Raw genomic sequence first — 8263 nt, 5'->3', positions numbered from 1 at the left:
ATTTTCTAGGCCTATGAATTATTATTCCTTCCATTCGGGTTTAATGGTTTTCTTCTCAATTTACTAACTTTTTTCCTCCCATATTGTTGGGCTTCTTCCTGCTATTGGTCCTCCTTGCCAAAGTGGGAATCAACAATCTTAGTGTTATATTTTAGAGTCAGTATTATAAAGTATGCTTTTGATTGTTATATTATAATTTAATGAAAATTTTATTCTTGGTAGGATCATTGAAAAAAATAATAATAAATAAGATTTCAATTCTTAGAGGCTAATGATTTTCCTTTCAAATTATATTCTTAAATTTTATTTTATTTCCTTAAAATATTGATTCTGTTAATTATAATTTAAGTTTTTTAATTATAGCTTTAGAAAAATTCTATTCTTGAATTATCTTACTCAATTATATTTGCTATAAAATTCTTATATTTAAAAAAAAGAAATAATAATTTTTTTAAGGAGTTGTCTAATTTTTTTTAAATAAATGAAATTTTTTTAAACTAAAAATTTAATTTTCTATAGAAGTATTATATTTTGAAAGAAATAATTTGTATTGAAAGTAGTGACACCTTTAATATAAAACTACTAGTCTCCTCGCTTTGACACATGGTGGTAAATTATACTTCGATTGAGATCCATTTAGAATTTAATTTGATTTTCTCTTAGTTTTGACTATATATATGATTGGAAAAGAACATTGTTTGTCCTTCATTGGTCAATGCAAACATGTGTATGAAATTAATTGCATAAACCTAATGTACTATACTTAAAGAGTTGTACTTAAGCTTTGCCTTATCATAATGAAACTTGTTAGAGTCCAACTTGACCTATTTAGATGACCCATTAAATGAAACTTGACATTTTCTTCTTTTTTTCGAATGCATAGAGCTTCAACCTATGGTATCTGCTTCTGATGATGTACTATTTATCATCGAACCAAGACACCAATTGGTTGTTGGTATAGACAGGGATTGAAACTCAAATCTCTTATTCAATTATCAAAGATGTTACCAATTGAGTTAACTTGACCTATTTAAAGTCCAACTTGAAGTACGCATAATACCAACATACCAAGGAAAAAAAAAAAAAAAAAGGAAGAAGAAGACAAAAATAAATAAATGACCCCCCCACACACACACACACACACACACACACACACACACACACACACAAAGTTATAGAGGAGAGATTGGGCTTAAGTTATACATTATATAAATTTTAACAATTTTCAACCATTCAATAACTTTTTATTATATATGTAGTTTGACAAAACTACTATTTGATTACATAGTCTCTTTATACTCTTCATGCTTACAAATATATCTAAATAATAAATAAAATAAATTTGTAGAGTCCATATTTTTAGGTTGGCAAAACATGATCAAATGTAATCCATTTATTGTCTTTTTTATGATTCTTGAGTGTATTAAAGGTATATTTTATAGTCCAAGACCAAGACCCAAGTTCAAATCAAGAATGAATCAAGTTCAGAGCAAGAAAACAAAGGTTCTAGTTCTGTCACTTCGACACTAGCTTGACTGATCGAAACTATCACTTTGACATCAGTCAACACCTGGCTCGATCGATTGAGATTGCGATATCAACAAAAATCTAAAACATGAAAAAGCCCATAGCTTGCTCATTTCAATCCCAATTCATGATCTGTTTATTGTGCTATTTAAAGGACATATCCCTAGGGAGGCTTTTCAAAGAGAGAAATCATCATTTGTGTGGCTAGGGTTTGTGTAACCAAGTTTCTCTCAATTTCACTATACACGAGACATTCAAAGTAGATCTAAGCCTCCATCTATTCAACCCATGAGAGTTCAAGAGCACATAGAGAAAGATCAACATGGTGTTGCTACTGTCATAGTGCAAATCTATATGAAGCTATAGAGAATTCAGTCAACCACAATTAGTGATTTAAAACCTTTGAGTTGAGATCTCAAAGTCACAAATTGGAGAGTTTGTGTTGTTGATCTAGATCTTTGAGTGGAGATCTCAAAGTCACAAATATGAGAGTTTGTGTGCAGAAATCCAAAATAGAAGAGTCTGTGGATTCGGAGTTACATATGGTCACGCCAATAAGTACTACATCAGATAGCAGTAAATTTAAAGTTAAGTCTATTGTATAAACTTTAAGCATTTTTAATGGATATGTTGCCTTGAGGATTGTTTAGGTTAAATCCTCTTCAGATTTTTTACTTTGAAACCATAGTTTCAAAAGATTTCATGGGTCATCATTCTTAATATTCATGTAATCTATGCTTGTTTGATGTTTGTTTAAATAAGATCTATTGCATAATTAATCTATTTAATTAATTGGTTAGAAATCTAATAAAATCTGAGACAACTAGGATTTAAAACCCTAACAAAACTTATACACAAAACATTGATTTATGGATCAAATAATAAATAATATCAAATTTAAACAAAATTTGGTGTGCATGTTATGAAGAATTGATTATATATAATCTACCCGCAGACGTTTTAAAATATTAAGCCAATAAAAAGTTATGGAATTGTATATTAACAAAAAAAAAATTACACCAAGATCACATCTCACAAAAGATTATATATATCATATCATATCAAGTAAGAGCAAAACACACAAAAAGTTGTTGGCAACTAGGGGTATGTTGTCAACCCACCAACTTGCCAAAACTGATCTGACCTAACCTAACTTGTCGAGTTGGGTTGGTTTTTATGGGTTGATGGGTTGTGTTGGGATATGAAAATTTTTTTAATAGTGGGTCGGGTTGGGTGCGGGTCATAACAATCACAAGCCCGCCTAACCCACCCGACCCGACCCACCTATATATTTAAAATCTAAATTATATATATTTAGAAATATATTATATAATTAATAATTTTACCTCTATTCGGCTCTTCCCATCTAAAAACCCAATTACCTTACAAACTCTAATAATTGTATTTCTCTTTCTGCCGCCTTACACTCTGATTCTCCCATTCCACTCCTATTTGTTTATAGCTAAGTTGAGATACTGGTTCATGTATGTTTTGTTTATCAACTCAGTTGGATATATTTTATTTATAACTGAGTTGGCATACTAATTCATGAATATTTTGTTTATCAACTCAGGTGATAAGGTGATATATATATATATATATATATATATATATTCTACTTAAGTTAATAATAATAGTAATAAATAAAATAAAATAAAAATTGTTCAACCTAACCCAACCCGATTCATGTGAGTTGGATTGGGTTAGGTTGAACCCCTATGATTGTTTGGGTTGTATTGAATTTTTTTTAACCTACCATGGTAGGTTGAGTTGAAAAATCCCCTCAACCCAACCCAATTCATGCACCCGCCTATTGGCAACCATCCACAACTAACATTTTCTTTTTTTAATTTTAGAGTCGCATTCAGTAGACTCCTAAATTGTCTCTACACAACGGTTAACTTTCCTATATAAGTCAATCAAAAGTCCCCAAAACTCAAAAGAGCAACAAATTGCAATCCGATCCCAAATTTGAATAACAAGGAGGAATCAAAATGTTAACCATTATAAAATTTAAATTACAAAAAAAAATAATAATAATAAAAATAACTGACAGAATCAACTACCAAGATAACATCTAGAAAGTCCAATATCCAAACTAGTCTAAACCCTTCTCTAACTGTCCATTATTTAGCAAGATATCTATTTATACATCTCACATTATATCTCAATTAGTACTTTTTAGTATTTTTAATAAAGATGTTCAAAATTCAAATATTCTGTAAGAACTATAATTAAGAAGGGGAAAAATAACAATAATAAACCTACTATCCAACTACCACTATGATTGCCACTATGATTGCCGAAGATAGCCCCTGCTTCCAGTGGACCAAAATTTCCTTTTGAACTGACATCTATGTTTAACTTACCCTGAGGAGTGAGGAATCCCAAAAGATCATAGATATTATTTTTTTGGCTTTTAGCAGTGCTGAATTTTATTTTTTTCTGGTCGACCACTATACTCTTAGCGGCACAACAATAAAAAGAAAAAGGAAAAAAAAAAAAAATCAAATCAAATCAGTGCTTAAAAATAGATTTGATCACTTGACAAGGAGAGATTTATTGTCTTTGGTAAATGACAATTTATGGGGAGAAAGCCCAACAGTCTGTAGACCCAAAATAGTGCAATTTAAGTGCCCAATTATCACCATCCTATACATGACAAGATAGCCATTATCCTCACATGTAACATGTCATAGTGGTCATTTTCATAGGCATAAGCATAACACTAGTCCACGCTGCCACCACCACCGCTATCATCGTGATTTCATTGCCATCATCAATGTCATTCTCATTATCTGCAGAATTATTGGCCTATTCCAATTTTTTTTGATAGGGACTAGGTGATTCATGAACACCCTCAGTAGATCTTTTTTCTTGGGCAAGTCTCATAATGAATTTGCCTTTCAACTATTTGGGAAAAGTCTAAAACTAAGAATATCAATTTTTGTGGCTGATCAGTCAAACTAAAACTAGAAAGAAGCACAAATTATATGCCCTACATTCTGTTTTGGGACCCATAACTTTGAAACAGGGAATCCACTGATGTATTTTTTTGCGCACTAAACAATCAAACGATAACCAATTGTTCCCATATCCTAAAATTATATTTACAATAAGCTTTGATTTGCATCCGTGACCTCAATTCGTTTATCTGCTTAAATTTTTATCATTGCAAAATTACAAAAATATAAGTGTCTAGAGTGCAGAAAGTTGGCCGAAATATTACTAAAATTTAGTACATTCTAGTCCCTTCGTCTTCAGTTTCCTATCCCTCCCTTCTCCATCCATCTCCCTTGATCCAAACATTAGATAAGGATAGATCCTTTGGCCCAAAAGAAAAATATAGAAGAAGAGAAAGAATGAAAATGAAAATTTTTTCTAATGTTATGACATTAAAATGAGTTCACTATGGGAGGTTTTTCAACAAAATGAATCAGCACAAAGAACCAAATGACGGAATATTGACAACTTGCGGTAGTTTCATAGATTCCTCCCTCTACTTTTCAAGCTGATACATGTGTTACCAGGACCAAAAACTTAAAGAGTTTGCTTTGTATAGTAGAGTTATTTCTACTTTATTGATTTTCCATTCTAAGCTTGGTACAAGGAATTTGATACCAGATTCTATTAGTGAGCATCTGCATAGAAGATACTCTGCCAACTTGTACTCAATTGTGATTTTCCCATACTTTCACATGGCAATGACGATATTATGTCTCCCATTTCAAACTTTATTTCAAAGATACCTTTCCCCTGATCAGAGAAAGAAAGAAACAAGTAGTAACTTTACAACCATCTGCTCAAGAAAATGACACATAATTGGCATAAAATTCATTCCCAAAATTCTCTTTTTATTTTTATTGGTAAGTTAAACTTTGCTCTAACAATATGGAGGGGGCCATTTGATCCACTCATTGGTTAATTCTAATAAATATCATGAAAAAATTGAGACAAGGATGGTAAAATAGTTTTTTTTTATTAGAAGAAGAAGAAGAAGAAGCTATAAATATCACTTTATTTATCAGGATTTATATATATAAATTCATTCAACAGTCTTCACATCTACCTAGACAAACCAAAAGGGGCTCTTAAGGAAGTTGGCACCATGAGTCTCAAACTATTATCTAAGGAATACAGTGAATAATGAAACTTTTGGAAAGATTCCAAACCACTGACATAGTGCCACACTAAATTGAATAGGCAAAATAAATGTGTACCAACTTTTGCAAAAACATGGATGTACTTTCTACCCATCTTTCCTTCATTAATTTACTACGAGCCAAAAACAAGAGAATGATTGATCACAGAAAACGCTCTAGATGAATCATGGAAAACATGACTACATGAGACATCAAGTTGACTCCACAGTGAAAATGTTATGCAGATGCAATAAGCATATATTATTGAGTTTGGAAACACAGCAAACTGTCAAATAAGATATAACTTTAGCACAAAGAAACAAAACACACCAGTGACATTGAAATAGCCATGATGACTTTTCACCTAATCTAAGAACAGTATTTAGCAGGGAAAAAAAAAACCAGAACAACTATTTCAGACGAGGTGAAACACAAATAAAAAAGAAATAGCCATTTTGTAGAGTGCTTAATAAGTAAGTTGACTGCACATCGAGTACAGGACTTAAGGATTAAAAATAAATGTAAAACAAGAAAAAATTGTAGTGTCCAAACCAGCAAGCATCAAACAAGAATTACCCCGGAAAGGATTTAGATCTACCATTGAATTCTCCAAATCCCTTCAATTTTTTGCTGGATGTGAGACACATGGCATTTATTTGTTTTTCAAATGACACGTCTTACGTCTAAATAAAAATTGGTGAGAATTTGAGAATTTAATGGGAGGGATCTACCCACAGTAATAAGTTGTATTTGATGAGGCAAAAAGAGAGACGTGTCAATTGAAAGGAACCAACAATAAGAAATTCACAGATTCATTAATTTTGTGAAATGAATTTGTCCACAAATTACATGCAGATGTACTTAAAAAGGAATTCTAGATTAAAAATCATTCAGCTAAATGCATCTTTGTGTTTATCATATCATCACCACTGTCATCAGCATCATAGTATTCATCATTATGATGTTAAAAATAGTGTTCATCATATCATCACCATGGTCATCATCATCATCATCATAATGTTAACGATTATCATGACATATATAGTCTGTTTCCACCAAAAGAGTAGGAAATAGAAAAGGCACATACAATCTTTGAAGGCAAAGGCAACTTTCCTCAAAACAGGCCGGTTCAAAATTTATTCATCTCATAACCTGCAAATTACTCAACAATATATCATAAGCTCATAACACAAAACAATGCACTAACAAGTACTAGTGGTGCAACAATTTAAAAGGCAAAAAATAGAGGCATATTCCAGTAAACTAGTATTTGAACCATAATGTTTTATACTCTTTTTTTTTTTTCTTAGTAAGTAATACATGCAGCAGGTGGGTCTTGAGCCCCATCAACAAAATTCAACCTACCCTTGCTTTTTTATAAGAGAGAGAAGGTACCCATTTAGTGTTTTGGTGATCTTTATAATTCCCAAGCCAAGTGAAGGAAATACACACCAAAAAAAAAACCCAGACTAAAAGGCTCAATTAAGCAAAGATTCCCTTTTTATCTTTCTTCATTTACATCCCAACTAGAAAAAAAGACCAAACTATATCATTTTCTATTGCCTTACTTCCTTCAAAATTTTCAGAAACAAAACAAAACAAAAACAAAAAAACATGATTCCATACATGCCAAAAGATGACACAAAGAAGAAAGAGAGAGGCGAGCGCTGGATGCAGAGGTTTATCGACCGATTCATGTTTGTGTTAATGTCATAACAAATTCCCAGGAAGAGATCGATGAACCGCTGCCTCCAGTGACTTCACCCTCAACTACCACAACTAACCCCATAAGCTTAACTAACCCAACAGAGAAAAGAAAAAGAAAAAAAAAAATTCTCTCTTTTGCCTTTAATTTTTTTTCTGACAACAAAGTCCAAAAAAAAAAACTTGAAAAACTAAAAACATTCATGAAATGAGTAAAATTGCTAGATCAAACATGTATTCAAGTACAAATTTTTACAAAACCCAATAACAAAATGGTGTCAAACAACACAGATCTGAACACTAAAAACTGATTACAAAGAGAAGTAGAAGAAAAAAAAAATTGTCCTTTTACAATGATAATCATAAATAGCATAATATAGTACTAGTTTATTTATAAAGAGAGAAAGTTAGTTTAAGAGAGAGAGAGAGAGAGAGAAAACCGATTAAACTGAGGAATCTGAAGAGTCACCATTACCGTACAATCTCTCTCTCCCACACTCCTCTCTCTCTCTCCCCCACCCCCATCATCTCTCTCTCTCTCTCTCTCTCTTCTTTCTTTTTGTTGGAAACTTGGAATCTCTCTGTCTCTCTCTCTCTTTCTTTGCTTTGCTGAGAGAGTGACACAGAGTGACTTTTCAAGGTTTGTTTTTGAGTTTACGATATTTAGTGTTACTTACTACTATTATTATGTATTTTTTAAATTACCTTATTGCCCCTGTTTAAACTAAATCGAATTGACTAATAATGTTTTTTTCGGCGCGTTGCTAGGAAATGGACGAGGTAGCGTGTCGTCTTATTATTGGAATGGTACAATGGTCCATAGCTCAGTGAGTGTACATGTGGAGGTAAAGATCCCATAGATATATAGTAAGCTTCTTCTTTTTTTCTTT

General features: G+C 31.9%; 1 long non-coding RNA gene across 1 annotated transcript; it reads right to left on the bottom strand.

Moving 5' to 3' along the window:
- Positions 1-4873: 4873 nt before the first annotated feature.
- Positions 4874-8004, bottom strand: LOC142630614 (uncharacterized). Its single transcript, XR_012843357.1, has 2 exons — positions 7814-8004; positions 4874-6821 (listed from the first exon to the last, which is right to left on the bottom strand). It is a non-coding gene; the product is annotated as an uncharacterized LOC142630614 (long non-coding RNA).
- Positions 8005-8263: the final 259 nt, after the last annotated feature.

Source organism: Castanea sativa, chromosome 4, assembly GCF_040712315.1.
Source record: "Castanea sativa cultivar Marrone di Chiusa Pesio chromosome 4, ASM4071231v1".
In the NCBI taxonomy this organism is placed as follows: Eukaryota; Viridiplantae; Streptophyta; class Magnoliopsida; order Fagales; family Fagaceae; genus Castanea; species Castanea sativa.
This window is presented reverse-complemented; position numbering and strand designations above follow the sequence as displayed.